This window comes from Plectropomus leopardus, chromosome 13 (genome assembly GCF_026936395.1).
Source record: "Plectropomus leopardus strain MGB_pleo_1.0 chromosome 13, ASM2693639v1, whole genome shotgun sequence".
In the NCBI taxonomy this organism is placed as follows: domain Eukaryota; kingdom Metazoa; phylum Chordata; class Actinopteri; order Perciformes; family Serranidae; genus Plectropomus; species Plectropomus leopardus.
In genome coordinates, this window is record NC_142188.1 from 2276070 (window position 1) to 2297015 (window position 20946).

General features: G+C 41.8%; 1 long non-coding RNA gene across 1 annotated transcript in view; it reads left to right on the forward strand.

Moving 5' to 3' along the window:
* LOC148187624 (uncharacterized) overlaps positions 1–20152 on the forward strand; it is a 176123-nt gene extending 155971 nt beyond the window's left edge. Inside the window, exons 2-4 of the long non-coding RNA XR_015778504.1 lie at positions 12762–12822; positions 19061–19155; positions 19600–20152. This is a non-coding gene — a long non-coding RNA (uncharacterized LOC148187624). The remainder of the gene's footprint in view (positions 1–12761; positions 12823–19060; positions 19156–19599) is intronic.
* The last annotated feature ends 794 nt before the right edge of the window (positions 20153–20946 follow it).

Below are 20946 nucleotides of genomic sequence, written 5' to 3' on the forward strand. Positions count from 1 at the left end.
GAGACCATGCAGCATCATCCTGCAATGTGCATTTGTTGACATCATGGTAACAACATCCCAAAGCATAAACAGCAGAAAAGTAGACGCAGAAGGTCGCTGACAGAGCGACACCTAGTGACGATTTGGGATGAGAACATGTTGATTATCCGTAGACAGTTTAGGCCCCAGTTTTTTCTTTTTGCCTTGAATTTAAACAGTAAACACCGTCTGTTTACCTTCCCAGGCAGCTTCTTTTCCACAACACCTTCCTCATACAGATTTATTAAAACACATCAGGGAGCTGCCCAGTCCGACCGGTCTCATTTCAGCAGCCTCCGAGCAGCAAAAGGAGCAAAAAGCCATGTTCATGCATTGTTTTGTGATTCCCCTCGTGGCTGACAGACTCCTCACTGCGTCCGTGCTCCTTTGCATTGCAATAGGTCACCATCAATGAGAAAATGAGCCGTCTCACATCCCATCTTATTTTTCTACAGCACGCAACAAGGGGTAGCGTTATGAAAGGCTTTTTCAAAGGGCAAAAGTTCCCTTTATTGGAAACCGTTTGTTCTCTGAAATGTATTCACAAAGCCTGCCACAGTCTCTCCTGTGTGCTGCGGAGCGTGCATTCTAATAGATGGTCATAAATGAGAGAATTAATAATTGACATCCTGCATGAAGAGGCTCTAATGAGTGTTGGTCTGAGCCAGCAGCCCTCGGGGGAAAATAAACAATCTATTTATTAAATAAAATGGAACATGATGAAGGTTATTATGCTCGGTCACACATCTGAAATAGGTTCCTTTTTTTAATTTTAAAAGCAGATCATGCGTGGTATATCAACTCTGAGTGCACACCGCTGATCTGTCTCCGTACGCAGCTTACTGTTGAGGAAGTAATAACCTTCTGCCCATCCATTACACAGATAGATGGACCTATCTGTCCATATCTATCCACCTACCAGGAGTGTTCTGCTTTCACTCTGAGAAAAAAGGTGCTGGCTAGAACCATATAGGGTATTTAGGCTTGTTTCTGTTAGAGATTCCTGTTTGGTTCCTCATAAAACCTTTTATTAAAATTCCAAGTGTAACACCTTCAGAGGGACTTACCTAAAACCCAACATAGGGGGTGATACTTAAACCATGTGTGACAGGTTCCACACAGAACCCCCAATGAGAGGTTCTACACAGTACCCTTATGTGGTGTAATGGTTCAACCAAGAACCCTCTGTGGGGGTTCAGTGCAGATCTCCAGCTTCTAAGAGTGCACACAAGAATGCACTCTGGAGGTTTTACCGAGAACCCATTAATATTACAAGGATTTCATCCAGAACCCACCCGGGAGGTTCAACCTAGAACCCAAAAAAGGGTTCCTCAGAAGCAAATTGTTCTGGGTAGAACCTTAGCCCATCAGGATAAAACATTTCTACATGTATAGCTACATTTGTACAGTTGCAAGTGTGATTCACATCTGAATTTAAATAACAAGGATTTCTTTTTCTTTTCATTTCAAAGCTACACTGCTGCCGTCTGTGTGTGTGTCTGCGTGCGCGCGTGTGCGTGTGTGTGTGTGTGTGTGTGTGTGTTCGTGTGTTCGTTCCAGGTGCCTGAGGTAGAGAGGATGTGACTGGGTGTGTTATTGATCACAGACAGGTAATCACCGGCTCTGATCCTTAATTACATGTATGGATTAGCTGACAGTAGCAGCTGCGTCTGTACACCCTCCACTCCAGCTGACAAGGTCACCGCAATGACAGTCACACTAAAATGTAGCTGCCTTGCACAAGTGACACAGTCGATACAGGATCAAGTCAAGTACACAGCAGCTGACAGAAACCTCGTTTCCTCAGCTGTGCCAGGAAGGAACGAGGAACACGTTCAGATTAATAGTTGCATCATTCACAGTTAAAAGCTGCTGCACCGACTCAAAGATTGACCAATTAAAATGCATTTGTTTAAATAACACGGTGTATGTGAATGTAGCACACTGTAGTTCACTGTAGTGACGACAGGCCCTAAATCTACTGCTGGCCAACAAGCCTCCGTTATCTTGTTTTACAAACGGGTTTCTTTCATTGACCCTTTTAACCCTTGAAGACCTGGATCGACATCACTTTTCTCGTGCTGCTGTCAGACGCCTTTCACAAGTATTTACATCTTTGAACACCGAGTGAATTGGTGTGATTTCTGTCAAAAACATTTGGGAAAAAAGGCATTAAGCAACTTGAAATTATGAAAAAATTTCATGGAAATTTTATTCAGAAAATTAATTTTTAAACTGTTTTTCAAACGGGCCGGCAGCGGACTCTCTGAAGGAAAAAAGTGGAAATATTGACGAAGAAAAAAAAGTGACAGGTTTGGTGCCATTTAATAACATAGCGAACTGTTCTGTCTTGCCACGTTCTCAGCTGACTCTGTCCAGTGGCGTATCATGCAGACACAAGAGGTGGCCTTTGGGTGTCATTATCTTATGCCAAAGTTACTGCAAAAGTGGTAATAATACATATCATACAGGTAAAAATGAGAGAGTGCTCACCCGGTGGAGTCTTGTGTGCAAAGTCTGTGTCCTAAATGCAGCAGCTGCAGGTTTGATTCCAACCTGAGGTTCTTTGCTGCATGTCATCCCCTTCAACATAAAGGCCAAAAAGTTAAAAAAAAAAAAAAAAGCATTTTTTTTAAAGAAAGTGTGGCCAAAATCAGTCAGGGAAGCTAGTGTGAGGACGCTCGCTCAGTAGGATATTGGACAGTGTTTCAAATCCTCTCTCACTTACCCTTGAGACTCCCAACGATGCATTAAAAATTTAAGCACAAACACAGTTTCATTACAAAAAAATCCCCAGATAGAGTAGATTGGAATCTGTGGTGTGTGATCTGATGAGCGAGGGATAAAAATCTCCTCTCTTCTGTCCTTATCCATCATGATGAGTGGAGTCTCACATTTTTTATCTCCTGATTTTAAACATCCTCCAGTGAGTGCCAGACATAATCAGTTTATAAGCCCAGACAGGCCTGAAGGAAGCCAGTTAACGTGTGTGGGTGCTTGTTTATGTCTCCATCTTGTGTTAGCATGTGTGTGTATTTTCAATCCTGTGACTGTGCAGCAGATTCCAGCCTTGGACTCAATCCCTCCCTGCTGTTCTCGGGTCCTTTTTTTTTTTTTTTTTTTCTTTTCAATTAAAAAGCAGAGCGCGCAGCCTGCTCGCTCGCCCCTTTGGAAATAACAAGAAAACATTGGATTGAAGCAGGAAAATCAGCTCGTGCTCAAAATTTATCAAGAAAATGTTAGAAATTTTGGGCGCTGAGATGAAAAACCAGGAGTAATGAATAATCTCTGATCTGTTCTATTTGGTGTTTTCCCGTAGACCATCTGCAGAATCCGGCAGACTTTCTAATTTCAAATTCTATTAACACTAAGAGGAACATCTGCCATGCGAAATTGCTCCTGCAGAATGGTCCCAAATAGCTCTGACACTGCATGAAAGCAACAAGTGCTGTCTGTTATTCCTCTGACGATTCGGCGCTGCTTTGTTTTCCCTCTTTTGCAGTTTTCACTCGCTGCGTCTCGTTCTCTGTGGCTTGGTTTAAAAACTTTGCATTGTGACGACTGTGATTTCCCCCAACACACACACACACACACACTCTCTCTCTCTCTCTCTCTTGCTGCTTCTCTGTGTGACAGCGTTGCGGTGTGACAGTTTCTTGTTCTGATGTCTGTGTTTCCCCTCAGCTTTCACTCTCAGCTTGTAAGAGCTTAACCAGCGGCTCCCTGTGAGCCCGAGCGTAATTACAACAGCAACAACATCAGCTCAGCTATTTTGTCTGACAACAAAACTGCTTTGCAGACAAAGACACACACTGGCTTTATTCAGCTGAGGTTTGGTTGTGTGTGTGTGTGTGTGTGTGTGTGTGTGGGTGTTGTATGTGCATGCAGCACCTTTCAGTGTGTGCAACAACATGTTTGTCTGATAACGTCTTTATTTTGGTGTGTCAGTGTGATGTGTGGACGTCTTTGTCCATGCATAGCTTATGTGGGAGTACATTAAATCATTCATTCATTTGAAATTGTGTTACTATGTATGCATGTCCATGTGGAATTTAAAATTACCATATCCAGGCCTGTGAGTGCTTCACCTGCAGAGTATAAAAGCCTTCACATACACTCATTCAGGATGCTGCTATGACTGCGCACATGTTATTCTCTCCACATGCTGTGATATCAGTATATAAATATGAACAGTAACTTGATTAATCACATGATGGTTTGGTCATTATATTAATGGAGCACTGACGCCTCACAGTAAGAGGGTCCGCAGTTCGAATCCAGGTTGGGGCAAAGTTCGGAGGGACCCTTCTGTGCGGAGTTTGCATGTTCTCCCCGTGTCTGCGTGGGTACTCTCCGGGGTCTGCGGCTTCCTCCCACAGTCCAAAGATATGCAGGTCAGGTTGAGTGGTGACTCTAAATTGCTGTAGGTGTGTATGTGAGTGTGACTGGTTGTCTGTCAATATGTGTCGGCCCTGCGATAGTCTGGCGACCTGTCCAGGGTGTACCCCGCCTCTCGTCTAATGACAGCTGGGCTTGGCTCCAACCCCCCACAGCCCTTATGAGGACAAGCAGTTACAGACAATGAATGAATGAATGAATGCCTGGCACAAGATGCAAGCTATGAATGAGTCAGCAGTTTATTTGCACAAGTAACAAAATGATAAAAACACATAATACTCAAGTAAAGAAAAACAGCATAGGACTGATGTGATAAAAACACCCAGATGATCCAACGCGTTCTCATTCCAAACTCGTAAAATGCCGTTTCTTTGACCGTGCTTTTAGAGTTAAATCACGACACCAAAAGCGACCTTTCACAGCTGTACGATACTTCACCAAACTGCATCAGCAGAGAACGCAGCCGGTTGATACGTGGAGAACCTGCAGACTCCACACAGAAAGAACCTGGGACTGCCAGGACTCAAACGCAGGACCTGATTGCTTCTTGCACTGAACCGCCCGTGCTTTTGTCGTGAAATCCCACCTTGTGCTTTTGTTGACATCCAGGCCTCCGTGGCGGCATCCAAAAATGTTAACCACAGATGCAGATGGATAACTAGAGCGTAATATTTAGACGCTGTAGTCCACTCTCGAAGCAGCACTATGTGGAGACTTGGGATGAGAGCGTGCTGGAGGCGTGTAAATCAGGATGTGAGTGATCAACGTAGAAACACGTTTTCTGAACAAAACATTTGCTGTATTAACCAACACAAGTAGAAATTACTACATGACAACTTCAGTCAGATCGTTGTAATTGAAGAAGATGTTCCTGAAATAAATAATTAGCTTTGAACCATTTTTTTAAATGACCTCTTTTTTTTCAAAGCGGTTGTATGAATGAAGTATTTAGTTAATGTTTTGCTTGTATTTTCAGATGTCTTTCAGAGGTGAAAGATGATTATTGACGGTGTATTTATACACAGTGTAACATTAAAAAGTGATGGGGTTGAAGATGGCGGATGAATGAGCGAGCAGGAGGTATAACTGTCAAGTTTTTTCTCAATTAAATCAAAACATTACGGTAAAAGTGCGGCTTACATAAAACCATGTGTTTATTTATTTATTCATCTTGTTCGCTCGTCAGTGCTTCAGAGGAGGTCACAGTGACCTCTCAGCACTCAGCGCGTTTGATTCCAAACTTATAAAAGATGTAGAAGCGGGAGGATTCTTCAGCTGTTGCCTGCTGTTATGTGAATGTACGTAATGGACATTAATAGCCCGTTGATTGACAGTTGAGTTGAGAGTAAAGCAGTTAGTATGCTGCACCAGTGCCTGAATGAATTACACTCATATATTAGTGATGGTGAGGGTTTGTAGTCTGCAGAGGAGGAACGTGCTGAGAGAGGTGTGCAGCAAAAAGAAAAAGGAAGGACAAACAAGATGAAAAGAAAGAGAAAGACAAAGCAGAGAGCTGGAATCAACAAGGGGAGAAATCAACTCTTAACAGAGAGAGGGAACCATCAAATTTCCCCAGAAGGCCCTCCGAGTGAGAGGATTTCATTAGTAATTGATCCGAGCGTGCTGAAGCGTGCATGATAAAACGCTCGACAGATGACTACATTAGTTTGCATCGCAGACATTTTGGGACTTCGATGGTTCCAGACAGAGAAATAATTCAAAAGCGGCGTGCTCCCAGACATCGGTATTGAGTTTGATTTTATCTTTCAAGTTTTAAGACAAACGACTGTCTCTCATTACACAACAACAACAAAAAAAGAGACCAAACAAAGCGGATTGCCGGTGTGTGATCACGGCGTTGATATGAAAGCTGTCTGTCTGGAATGATAAATAAATGAATAAACATAAGCTGCTCGGCCCATCAGTGCCACGCTGCCAGCAAGATCTTAACAAGGATTCATCAATCTGACACCTGTGCAGTTTGGAGATGATTTGGGATCTGCTTTTTCACAAACTATTTACACTTCGTTTCAACCATCTGCTGAGTGATGTTTGACGGAAGCGGAGGAGAACGAGGCTGGTATTTAATTAAAGGAATGCTGTGGTGTGAGTGATAGCGAGTTTACACTACACCGTTTCAGCCCGTTTTCCGCCCGCCGACAGTTTTTGCAGACAAAAGCATCAGATCAGAGGCGAACCGTCACCCGCGTGTGAATTATCAAAGATGTGTTCTGAGAGATGCACCGACGTGTCGCAGACGTCTGCGAGAAAACCTCACAAGTTAAAATTTTGCATCTGTCTGAGGGTCCAGATTCGGGGCTGTGCAATTTGTTTTGACCGCCAGTGTCAGCAATGAAAATGAAAATTGCGCAAATTGAAAAACACATCTAATGGAAACATGTCGATTTCCAAAAAAAAAGTTTTAATGCTTGCAAAAAGTGGTGTTTCAGGTGATTTGAAAAATCTATATTTGGCAAAACTGCAATAGAAACACTTTTTGTCTTTTCTAGGTCACATGATGCTGTGAGGTCACATGATGCTGTGAGGTCACATGATGCTGTGAGGTCACATGATGCTGTGAGGTCACATGATGCTATGTCTATGTGCTTGTTAGTAGAAACTGGCTCCCATGATGCAGCAGGAGTTACAGGAGCTGTTATTGTATCACGTAACTCTTCAAAAGTTGAGCGGATCATCCGGAAGTTTTAAATCCACATTTCCTCCGTGAAATCGTGGACTATCAGCTCCCAGAAGTACGTGGCCGCTCCCACGTATAAGGGGCTCGCCTTTCCATCATGGCTCCATGACACGCCTGCGTGGCCTTGGATTGGAAACAATGACAGACAGACGCAGGAGGATATTTAGCGTGTCATAAGGAGATGTGAACGTGCGGGCTAAGCATGCGTATTTGATGAGCCGGGATGAAAATATGTTGTTCAGAAATGTGAAGTGAACGAGGCAGTGGAAGTTATTTTAAAGTTACCATTAATGAGCAAACTTAACCTCAGGGTGTCTTGCTTCTCCTTTTGCAGCCTCATTTGAAGAGAGGGTTTTGGTGGGTCTTATTGGACCTGCAGAACCTTTAACACAAGTCTGACTTCTCCTTCAGGTCGACCTGACCAGCTCCACGAATCTGTGTTTGTGGCTCTGCAGCTTCAGTTAATGTGTGAAATAATGAAGAAATTATTCAAAGTGATCACATGTTTTATAAACAGCGTCTAAAGTCTGGTTCAGGGTCTCAAGCAGCAGCGTGACTTTATTTTATTTTATTTTTTTAGTAAAAGCCAACCAGAAGTAAAATATGCAGTTTGAAAATTCAATATGTAGCTCCATAAAAAGGCTCGGAGTTGTCAGCGGCTCTCGGCGTGAAGAGAACAACCTGGTAATGAACTGTCAATTAGCCCGGCTAACAAAGCTAACAAGATGAGACGTCGAGACGTGTGTGTGTGTGTGTGTGTGTGTGTGTGCGTGTGTGTGTGTGTGTGTGTGTGTGTGTGTGTGTGCGTGAGTGTGTGTGTGTGTGCGTGTCAGCAGGGGGATATTGCATGTGTTTGATGTTTTGTCTTTGTGTGTGCAGGTGTGTGCCACTGTGTGTTTTGAATGTACACGGACAGGTGTGTGCGCGCGCGCGCGCACGTGTGTGTGTGTGTGTGTGTGTGTGTGTGTGTGTGTGTGTGTGTGTGGAACAGGCTGAAGAGCTAACAAGCAAAAACACAATAAGTGTCACCTGACTTGATTTTACAGTAGCGACGCTGTGTGTGTGTGTGTGTGTGTGTGTGTGTGTTTTAACTTGGCCAGGCAGTGAAGACATGCACATTGCAGTGTCATGTTACATTACAGAGTTCCCACAGTCATGGAAAACCTGGAAAAGTCAGCAATGTTTTGGTTATGGTTTGTTTATTTGTTTCTCGCATGTTTCTTTATTTTCATGTCAAATAATTTTTTAAGCACTTTTGGCTTAAAAGACTGTTTTAGCACTGATTTTTAAAGAAGATGTTAAAAAAAAAAATTTCTTCTGATTTGTGATGATTTTTAGAGACAACTTTTTTTTTAATTGATGATTTTTGGGGTTTTTTCATTCATAATGATTTTCATAGAATTAATTGGAAATATTTTTGTTCTTTTAAGAAAAAAAGTTTGGAAGTCATGTTTTATTTAAAGAGTTTTAGCTACTTTTTTCTTTTTTTAGAGGCATGTTTTCTTTAAAATTAAACAAAATATCAGCATTCATCACAGTCAAAACTGTAACAGAAATTATTATGGGATTTTCACATTTTCCAACGGTCCTTGAACACATCATGTGGGATCCTGATATAATATTTGAATAGTTTTTGAACTTCATATGTTTGGAAAAATACAGTGCAGGTAGGGCAAGACAAAAAAAAATATTTAGCGGCCTTGAAAAGTCATGGAAAGTTTTGAAATTGTGTCCGTGACAGTATGTTGGGAACCCTGTATGCATCCATCCTCTCTCCGTGTTTCATTCTGCTCTCAGTCTTCTTTTCTTGTTTTTCTCATCTCACTCCGTCTTCTTCTTTCTGTCTCATATTTGTTAATGAATGTATGACTTTTTTTTTTAAATTCTGATTCTGTTCATAACTTTTATGCACAGAGTTTCCAGGCACAGCCAGGGTGTTGAGGGGGTCCGGTTTGGTGACCTCAGGATTGGGTCTCTGCTCTTTGCAGATGATGTGGTCCTGTTGGCTTCATCAGGCCGTGACCTCCAGCTCTCACTGGATCGGTTCACAACCTAACTAATTTTTTTTTTCCCCACCATCCTTTTTCTCTCCCCATTGTCCCTTCAGGGGCTCTGTACATGTGGGGTTCATCACCTGCCAGTGCATTGAAAAGCTATATATTAAAAATACAGCTGGTGGTAATTACAAATTGACCAGAATAGGCTATCAGTGAGACCTAACTGCCAGTTTTTTAGTCGCAAGAGTTAAAGTCCGCCCACACCAGGCCAGATCAAAAACACCTTCTCCGGGAAATCTTTCAGAGGCAGCACGATTAATCACAAAGTCGGACAGATCCAAGTTGCCCAAACAAGGTGGCAGAAGCTGATGGGAAGACCCGTCTGCTGCAGCACAACACAAACATGTTCATTTCATCAGCCGAAATACACGCCGCACAACGCGTCACGTAGGCGAGACGGAGCGAGCTTCACACCTGCTTCACAGACTGTTTCGGTAGCGAGTTGTGTGCCAGAGCATGTTCATAACGTGTTTTTAAAGTGATAATGCAGTTGGATATGCAGGTTTTGATGCATGTGCTATTAGCTGGCCCTGAATAAATGAACCGGATCATTTTAACAACATGATGCATAGATTTGAATTATTTATTTTAATGTAAAATGTGACAACATACACAAAGTTGCTCTGCTGTGTCAAACTGCCCTCAGTTTAAACTACGTGTACTCATCTTTCAGTCTGTTCTTTGTAGTTTTTACCTGTTGGAGGGCTGGAGGGAGAATAAAGGAAACAGCTTAAAAAACAGCGATAAGCCGTGCAATGCCCGTACGGCCAAGCGCAGCTCTATGGTCAGTGTAGCGGCTTCGCCTGAATGTAATGGACGCTGTCATGCCGTGGCAGATGTGTCACATGATGTCCGTGCCCACGGGATGGCTGTATAACTCAAACTCATGTCAGGTGGAGAAAAATGACAGTAACAACACAGGCAACTTTTAGATATAGCTAATACCTGTATAACCAACACCTTCTCATCCCAAATCTTCACATAATGCTGCTTTGAAGTGGACTTCTGCGTCTACATGTTACGCTCTCGGTATCTCTGCGTCTGCTGTTGATGATCCGGGATGCTGGCACGGATGGTGAAGGTTCGGCACATAATACGATGCAGGAGAAGAACATCACATTCAGGCTGGAAGCAAACACCAGACTCCTGCATCAAAGTCCGGGGTTTGTTGGATCAGTCCACTGCCCCTTCGGTCCTATCGGGACCTTTGTGTTCCTTCTAATACATCATGATGACGCAGCGTTTCAACCTGCAGCGGTCCTGCCAGGCAGCATCAGAATTAATGTTTCTCTGCGTCTCTCTTAATCTCCATCGTTTCTTCTTTCTTGTTAATTTCGTTGCTTAATTTTGCTTCTGCTTTCTGGTTCCCTTCTAAACCTGGTCCCTTCACATCCCTCATTCATCTGGCGTTTGTGGGCCCGCGTGTGTCTGTATGCGTGCCAGATAACCTGTCTGAGGTGCTATTGAGGTTAATGAGGGGAGACAGCATCAGGCTCCAGATCCCTTTAATAAACCTCGTCAGCTCCACCCGCCTGCCGCATGCCAATGAGCTACCCAAATGTATCGCCGCGTCTCTGTCGGCGGAGGGAGAAAATAAAGTCTGCATGAAGGAAATGAGGCTTGGGTCTTAAAAAGAACCATGAATGAGTCGAAAAATGGCCCGTGATGAGTTTCAGAGATTGCAGACGGGCAGGTCAGTTTGTTATCGGGGACAGACGATGAAGCAGACAGCTCACAGTCAGAGCGGAAATTATTCAAATCCTATCGGCAGCACATTTCTTGTTAGGTACCAGCTGACTTCACCGATAAAATAACATCAGAGTCATACTGCAGTGATGCTCAACGGCCTCAGATAGGGTCCCGAATGCTGAGTGGGAATTGTTTTTGTACTTATATAAGTACAGTATAAGGGGCCAGAGGACCCTATACGCTAACCCCTAATGTCCATCCTAGAAATGTGCTGAAAATCCTATAATTTTCCTTCAATCCTAGAATTGTCCTAAAATCCAAGACACATCGACAATTCTAGAAATGTCCTAAAATCAGACACGTCCTAAAATCCTAGAAATGTCCTAAAATCCTAGAAGTGTCCTGAAATCCTATAAATGTCCTGAAATCCGAGAATTGCCTTAAAATCCTAGAAATGTCCTTGAATTTGACTAACATCCCAAAATCCGAGAAATGTCTTAAACTCTTAGAAATGTTGTAAAATGCTAGAAATGTCCTCAGATCCCAGAAGCATGCCCAGGGCTGCTGTGACTGGCCCCTGGCCTCTGGTCATTTTGCAAAAGTGGTTCCCAGTCAAAGCGATTTTTCAACACATTTGTAATACCGAACTACGTGTTGTGGGAAAAAGTTTCTGAAAACGGATGAAAAACATCTCTACAGTAAATGTATAAGTGCTCCTGTCTCTCTGTGAATATATTTCCAGTACAAATGATGAGGCACTGAGCTTGTGCTCTGCAGCCTTGTGGTTGTCTGATAAAACAGATCACTTGAATAACTTGACCCCGTGAGGAGAAATCGTCTCGCGTCTTGTGTGCTTCATATTTCAATCCGGCCGCCCCGGACGCAGACGCCAGTCTTCCTGTTTGCCTTCCCGCTTGTGAGCTGCTTCTTCATCAGGCTGCCGCACTCCTCTTCGTTGCCCTCGGTAACGCCTCGCACCGCTGAGGTGTAATCACACGGCGTCTGTAGGTGATGTGATCCAGGGCTGAGTCTGAAATGTGATGCATGGAGAGAGGAGGGAGAGGTGACAGTGTCGTGTGCAGAGCAGAGCACGCCGCGCTGCTCAGAATGCAAAATATCCAACATCCCCAACTGTCTGTGCAAGGCGACCCGTCGAAGCAATGTTGGCTGACAGCAACAACAGAAAATCATCTGTCTGTGTGTGTGTGTGTGTGTGTGTGTGTGTGTGTGTGTGTGTGTTGCAGTTGGACTATGAGCTGCAGCATAAAACATAACTGTCCTTCATAAGCAGACAGAGAAGCAGAGATGTGGTGGTTTCAACAGATTACTGCAGTCAGTTCTGCCTCCATCATTTTGTCTGAGTGGTGGTATGCCACACACACACACACACACACACACACACACACACACACACACAATGCAATAAAAAAAGAAATGCAGGTCGGTCCATCCTGCTGGCTGGGGAGAAACTGCTCTCTTTTTTTACCTTATATCTGCCTCTCTCTTGTAATGTCACTCTATATACCCAAACTCTATGCACACACACACACACACACACACACACACACACACACACACACACACACACACACACACACACACACACACACACACACCTGTTCTCCATGCAAGCTCCCCAATGAAATGTCTTCATTGTACTTGAGGAAAAACTTTAGAGTGGCTCATATTTCTTTCTCGCTCGTATTCATTTGAGTATAGATCTCTGCAGAGTCATACATCTAAATATAAAACTGCAGAAAGAAAAGAGGGAGAGAGAGAGAGATAGAAAATAATACAAATAAGGGGGAGGAAGAGGAGCGAGGGGTCGGGGGAGCAGGGTGGAGGAAATTGTGATTGCATTCATTTTGTAGTCAGATCTTTTGTTCTGTGTCTCTAAAAAGGGGGAAGGAACCATCTCCATTTAAATTGCTTTCTGTGGCCACTGAGAGGACACACAAACAGGTATGCACACACACACACAAACACATGCACAACATACACACACGTGCACATGCAGAACCAGACACACTAACATACTCACAGAAGTCTGTGGAGACACAAAATCAATTTCTTTCCTCTTTTTATCAACACAAACACACACTGCGCTGCCCAGGGTGTGCACATGTGCAGCACCCGCTAAAGAAACCCAAGCACCTGTTGTGTGTTTTGAATAAATAATTTTTGGTGTGAACATTTTTCTGTGTTATTTCCATAAACAATATCGGCAGCATTTTAAATGTGAGTTTTCTCAGTCGTGTGTTGGTTCTGTATCTTCAATCAGCAGCGTCTTCACTCGTTTTTAACAGTATTTTTAGCTGAGTTCTTTCGTGTCAGATATATTTTTATTAATAAATAAATATGGTAAGATCCCCTGACCAGAATTTCCTCTTATTATCTAATATTTTCAATATTTTATGTCATGATTTTGACCATTCATCCACCCATCACTTCTGATCATTTATTCATACTTTGTTGCTTTTTATACCATTTTACCGAACTATCCGGTCTTTTTCTCACAAAATCACAATTTTAATCCCACAATATTACAGCTTTTTTTTCTAGATAATTAATAATAATTAATAAAGTTTCATTTTGTAATATTACAACTTTATTATTGTAATTTTCTTTTGTAATTGTTTTGTAAAAAATAATTTTTCTCACAACATTATGACTTTATTCTGGTAAATGTATGATTTTTTTCTCATAATATTAAGACATTATTCTTCATAATTCATTTTTCTTGACATTACTAAAGGATATTCTGGTGGTATTATTACTTAATCATCTAAATTAATTTTTGATTGATTTTCTAAAGTTTTTTTTCTTTACCATAGCCCTAATTCTTCATCATACTTTTACTGCTATCATTATTAATATTTTTTATTTTTTTAAAGTCTATTTAAAAGTCTATTTATTACATTATCTGTTTACAAATATGTTCATTCTTAAAAATCACACACACATACACTTGTGCACCACAGGAGTTTTGGCTGAATGTTGTGTTATGTTCAGAATAATGTAATGCAAATTGAACCAATTCCCTCTGGGATGTATCTCACACACACACACACACACACACACACACACACACACACACACACAGAGACTGGCTTGAGGCATTTTTCATTTTCCCACAACATAGCTGCAAACCTGTAACTCATTCCACAACTTGTCTAAATATAACAGGAACAAAAGTATACAGTCACACACACACACACACACACACACACACACACACACACTGTGTGTTACGTTTTAGACACACACTGCTCATTAACATGTTAATTAATCATGTAAAGTTCGATGAGATGCAGAACACATTTCACCTGAAAGTGACGGTAATTTTGCCCGTCTTTTTATGTCCTCTCTGACCTTCATTCTTAAAAAACGCATCCTCGTGACGCTTTAATATAAATACTTCAAAAATCTGCCCTTCTTCTGTATAAATAAAAGAGACTGACCTACAAAGTTCCTCTCTTCATTACTGTCATTCCTCCGCACCGAGGCTTTGTCATATTCAGTGTTTCGTCGAAATACTTTAATTGAGTTGTCGGTCGTCAGAACGGTAACAAAGTGTCCAGCCCAACATCATTTAGCTGAAGAATTAATTAACTCTCACTTGCAGTATTTATAACATCGGAGGGCAGCAGGTTGTTCTGTAGTTTTTAAGTATCTGAGAGTTGTTCTGCAGAATAACTCAGCTGTCTTTTAACTGATTAAGAGAACAAACTTGGGTTTTATTATTAAAAGAACAACGTTTTTAAATTAATTTATCGTGACTTTTTGCAGAAATAGTCCCCAGATGATGAGCTGTGATGATTTTTGCAGCCTGACTTTCATAGTGTGCCGTCAATGGATTTTTCTTTTCGCTTTTATGTGAAACGTCTTAACTATTAAATGCATTGTGATGGATTTGGTTACAGATATTTAAAGTTCCCGGGAGCGGCTGAGTGAGCGGCTCTTCAGTTTGTTGTGGTGGAAAGATTTTGCAGATTGAGGAGTTTATGGTGATTGAGTGATGTTTTATCTGTTTCGTGGAGCCCATGTAAGACAGGAAACAGTTTTGTGTTTCGTTTGGAAGGTTTCTCTGAAAGTTTTGAACGACACAAACAAGACGGAGGGACCAGATATGCTGCATCACGGCTGACAGGTGTTCAGGAGTCACTGGTGGCTGAATTAACGGGTGATGTGTTGTAGGCGTGGCCTCTGAAAACGGCCGACAAAGCAGGAAATAGAGATTTTAAACGTTTGGCCTCACCGCCTCACTCATCTGACAGAAACCGACTGCTGGGCGTCGTCGTTTTAGTCTCAACAACACATAAACATATCAGCCGTCTTTATGACGAAAGCTTAACAGAAATAAAACCGTCACTGAATTACAGCGCATTTCTGGGTTACTCTGTCGGTGTTAATGTAGCCAACAAGACATCACGATAAAAAGAGAGATGAGACGACAGAGAGGAAGAGGAGAAAATAAAATGAGACGAAGAACAGAGGAGTGAGGAGGATGAGAGGAGGAAAGCCGGCCGAGGAGAGGAGGGACGTAATGATGCAAGTACCCGAGATAAGTGACTGCCATCTGAGGTTGACAGGCTCCCAGACGCACACACACACACACACACACACACACACACACACACACACACACACACACACACACACACACACACACACACACCTCCCTGCTGCGTAGAGCCCCAGTTCCACATGAAAAATGTTCACTCTTTTCTTAGCTTGTTTACAACCGTGGCACTTTTCAATTAGCTGAGCAAATGCACACACACACACACACACACACACACACACTGACGTACACACATATATTGACACAATAGCACATACACACACACACACACACAAAGTGCAGGCCTGTTTTTCAGGAGTCAAAGCTATCAGTTGAGAATACAAACAACGGAGGCTGTGGAACAAATGAGCTGCTGCACACACACACACACACATATGCATATATATTCATACGATACTTTCACATAAAGCAGCATCTTCAACACAGACACACAACGCTGCTGAGTGTGTGTGTGTGTCTGTCGAGCTGTCTTTTGAAGAGTCTGTTCCCTCACGCCACAATTTAAACACAGACACGATCAAAAATACATCCAGTGACGCGAATAACCACAACTCATCCAGTATTTAAACACACACGCACGCACTCACGCACACATGCACGCACGCATGCACACACACACACACACACACACATACACACACACACACACACACACACACACACACACACACACACGCGCACACACACGCACGCACACACACGCATGCGCGCGCGCACACACACACACGCATGCGCACACACACGCACACACAGACACATTTTGGTTATTGTTTATCAGATAGATACTCTTGATATCTGGATGACGGACAGTTGTTGGTATTTTAGGACATTTTTCAGATTTTAGGACCATTCTAGGATTTTAGTTTGTTTCTAAGATTTTAGGACATTTCTAGGATTTAAGGATTTTTCCATCGTTTTAGGACATTTCTATGATCTGATGGTATTTCTTGGATGTTTCTGGGATTTTAGGACATTAGGGGTTTAGCTAGGACCTCTCAGGGAGGCCACGTCCGCTGGAATAAGGTTTGTGTTTTCTTCGTAGCAGCAGAAAGTTTCCTCACACACAAATAAAACCTCCAAGGACAGTTTGTTAGATGATTTTTACAAAAATTTATATGAGTTAACTTCAGGTCAAATCCAAAGTTAATATCAGCTTATTAAAGTTAATAAATATATTTAAAGGTAAAGGACAATTGTCTCTCCAACAGCCAGTACAGAAACAGCACAGCAACATATATATATACTTCTATATATTAATGCACCTTTCAGAATGGACTAAACATGTCAGCGAGGCAGTTTGTCCCTGCTGAAGTGACGTGTCCTCTCCTCTGACAGACGCTGTATAGTGAGGCGTTGATTGAGCAGGTGATCAGAGATTTTTGCTGTTGTGAGTGTGAGGAGTGTGACGGCTCTCAGGTTCATGTTGGAGAGACTGTGTGAAAGAGGAGGATCTTTGCAGCAGTAGGTGTATTTGTGTTGGAGAAGGTGAACATGGTGAAGGAGCAGTGCAGCGTGAAGAGCTGCGGTGGAGGAAAAGACAACATCGGGTCAGACACGGAGTCTTCACGGGGACTGTTTATGCAGAGAAGTAATAAAAAAGTGGGTTTATTGTCTAAAAGGGAATTCGAGATGAAACATGGTGATATTTTGAGCTTAAATCTTGCGTTGTTCTTCCAAATCCATCATCATATATGGTCATATTTGACGACTTGCAGTATTTACAGGCGCATTTACAATTTTTCCACCGGCCGGTGCGTTAAATATCGCCGTGAAGGATGCCTTTGCTGTCCTCCACTAACAAAGCAGCGGGGAATCATAAGTTGTGTCGTTGCGTGCAGCGTGCAAACCGCCACAAATGTTGCTCCTTAGCATCAGTTTTCGATGTTAAAATTAGTTTCCATTTTCTCCTTGTCCTCTTCTCTTCTGTCCCCCCTGCTGTGTCTCTCATCCACTGTCTTTAACTGCCGTCCCTCCCCTCTTCCACTTTCACCCTCTGGCTTCCTCATCCATTTAAACATCTAAGAGTAACTGTGGAGAAGTTGCATCATCTCGGCTGGTTGGCAGTTTTAAATGTATATTGACCCACTTTTTAAATTCTGTATTTAAAGACATCAGTTTAGAGGAATATATATTTGTAAAACTAGACATACAGTGTCAGTGTTTACTCTGGTGAACTTGTTGTAGGATCAAACTTTTCTTGAATGATTTGTTTTTGTGTGAAGCAGTTTGTAACAGTGTGCATCTTTCTCTTAAACCTGCTTTAAATCTCATTTTCTCATGTGTGAGATGTTGCCTTGAACGCATCAGTATGCTCGTATCAGGAGGAGGCACATTTGTAGTAATACTCACGAGATTCAAACACGCTCAGACCGCTGCGAGGATGCATGGATGCACGCGCGCATACAGTAAATGCATAATACAAAAGATCCTCAGAGACAGAAAGCAAGACAGAGAGAGGAGAGAAAAGAGGGCAGTGGGGTTAATTATCAAGAGAAATGCTGTTCTTGCCCTCCCAAACATGAATTATACAAGAGCTGCTCTCAGATACACTCACAGGAAACCGACACAGAAAAAATTAAATACACTGAGGCTACTTTGAGAAAAAAATAACTTTTTAAAAAATCTGTGACTTTTGGAGATACTCGAAACACACACATACTCGACACCAGCGAGGCTCAGCTGGCTGTGTTTGGGGGCCACTCAAAAATGACAGGAAGCCAGGGGCCAATCACAGCAGCCCGGCACATGTTTTCAGGATTGGGAAGTTTCTAAGATTTTAGGACATCTCATTGAGTTAAGGACATTTGTCTGATTTTAGGACTTTCTTGGATTTTGGGACATTTCTTGGATCTTAGGACATTTTTAGGATTTAAAGATGTTTCCAGGATTTTAGGACAATTCTAGGATTTTAGTAGGGCTGGACGATAAAACGATAGTGAGTGTCCACTCCGCCCTCAGTCTCGCCGGTGTCTCCGCCGTCTGATGTCTTAATCTGATATTTGATTCCTTCCAACAACAAGCAGAAACACGTAAACATGTAAATATGCAAATTTCCATATTGCCCAGCCCTAGATTTTAGGATGTTTTCAGAATTTTGAGATGATTTTAGGATTTCAGAACATTTCTATGCTTTTAAGACATATGAGGACAATTCTAGGATTTAAGGACACTTTTTAGGATATTAGGACATTTCTAGGATTTTAGGATGTTTCTGAGGTTTTCAGACGATTAGGATTCACAATGATTCTAGGATTTTAGGAAATTTCTTGTATTTTAGGACATTTGTCGGATTTTAGAATATTTCTAGAATTTGAGGACATTTCTAGGATTTTAAGGACATTAGGGTCTTAGCTAGGACCTCTGTCAGGGTTTCAGGGATCCTCCACTTTTACCTTTTTGATAAACAAGCTGCTGTTTTATGCACTCTGACACCTTATGGAGACTAAAAAAATTCCCTGTGTGAATTACTTTATTTTTGTTGTGAATTACAAAATGGTTTGGGGGGCCACCCGGCATCCTAGTGGGGGCCAAATTTGGCCCGGGGGTCTGTAAGTTTCTTTATGATGTTATGGAAACTGAACATCATTGAATGTTTCTTTTTTTCTTTTTCTTTAGTAAAAAAATCACCAAAGGAAAAATGAACCCTCCCAAAGGATGAAGAATGTAGGTCAATGTATCAGAGCAGAGCTCCATCTCACAGATATGATGAGGTGACTTCAAAGACATCACACACACACACACACACACACACACACCACGTAGATGTGTTTTAATGCCTATCCAAACTCTATAAAAAATCCAGGTTAAGATACACTTAAAGTGTGTAATATAACTTTAAAAAAGGGGGGAGCTTACAATAAAAAGTGCAGTACTTGACCTTGTCATCACATTCAGGCTTTTCTTGATCCTCATATTTGAAATTAAACTTTTTTTTTATTAAATCTGAGTACAGCGGGGCACAATGGGACGTAGGAAGAAGCTAATGACCTAAAGTGCTATTGAAGACAAGGAATGCATAACTAATTTCACTTTTACACCAGCAAGTGTGTTGGAGGATGTGTTTAAAGCAGTGAGACATTTTACTCCTGAATGGAGCTCATTATGAGAAAAAGGCCCAATTTTCTGACGACAGTTTGTGTGTGCTCTGTTCTCAGCCGATGCCGTCCAGCAGCGTTTCGTGCAGATGTGAAAGGCAGCTTTTGGCGTCTGGATCTTCTGTCGTAATCTCTGCAAAGGCGTCGAACAGGCTGGCTTTTCTGTTATTGCTCATCTGCAAGACAAAAATCAAACAAGTAAAACATGAATAGAAGCAGATCCATTTACACTTTAAAATTGGGTGAAGGTCCATGAAACAAGGTGGCAAAAAATATCAAAGAACAAATAAAAGGAAAGAAAAAGGAAAATAATAAGACAGCTTAAAGATATATAAAAAAAAAAATGTTTTAAATTGGACTTTTCATGATCGTAACATTTTTAATAATGTCCAGCACACGTTCACACTGTGAAGTTTAATGTTGTGTTTGTGTGACTAATATCACACAGATAACGGAAACACTTTCAGGTCCAGGACAAAGCAGATGAAGCTGTTTCTCTGTTACTTGGCAGAATAAAAAAAAGTTTATGTGAGGAGATCATTTCCCTGTTTTTTTCCAGCACAGTGAGATTATTAAGCACAGAGAAATGTCAGGATCATAAAGTGCAGTGTGACTCAGGAGAAATTGGTTCTTAGCGCGCCATCGTTGTGTGAAATTTGCCTTTCTGACTAAAAAAGTGAATGTGAGACTAAATCAAGCAGAGAGATCACAGCAAAACAATATTCACATAGTTTGTGAAGCACAAGATTTTTAATATAAGGTTTTCTTTATGCAGCAAATACCCCATCATCTCAAAACTGTGGAGCATCGTGCTGTATCACAGATTTAACCTCGAAAGGTTTTAATGCTTGTGGTCACTGTCGGGAGGTGGACATCATAATTTTAGTTTACGTACGGGGCCAGAGTGAATAAAACAGCATCAAAATAGAGCTCGATAAGTGCCAGTGGAGGATCCCCCACACCTCCCAACAGAGGTCTCTAATCTCCTAAAATCCTACAAATGTTCTGAAATCCTGGATTCGTCCTAAAATCTTAGAAATCTCCTAATATCCTAGAGACGTCCTGGTATCCTGGAAACATCTTCAAATCCTAGAAATGTCCTGAAATCCTGGAAATGTCTGGAAATCCTGGAAATGTTCTGAAACCATGGAAATGTCTTAAAATCCCCAAGAGGTCTTAAAATTCCAGGAATGTCTTAAAATCCAAGAAATGTTATGACGTCGTAGTAACATCCTAAAAGCCTAAAAATATTCTGACATCCTAGAAACACCCAAAAATCCTAGAAATGTCCTATAATCCGAGATCCGTCCCAAAATCTTCGGAACATCCTAAAATCTTTCGAAACATCTTCCTGCGACTGGCCCCTGGCCTCAGGTCATGTTGCAACAGTCTCGCTGACTCATTTCC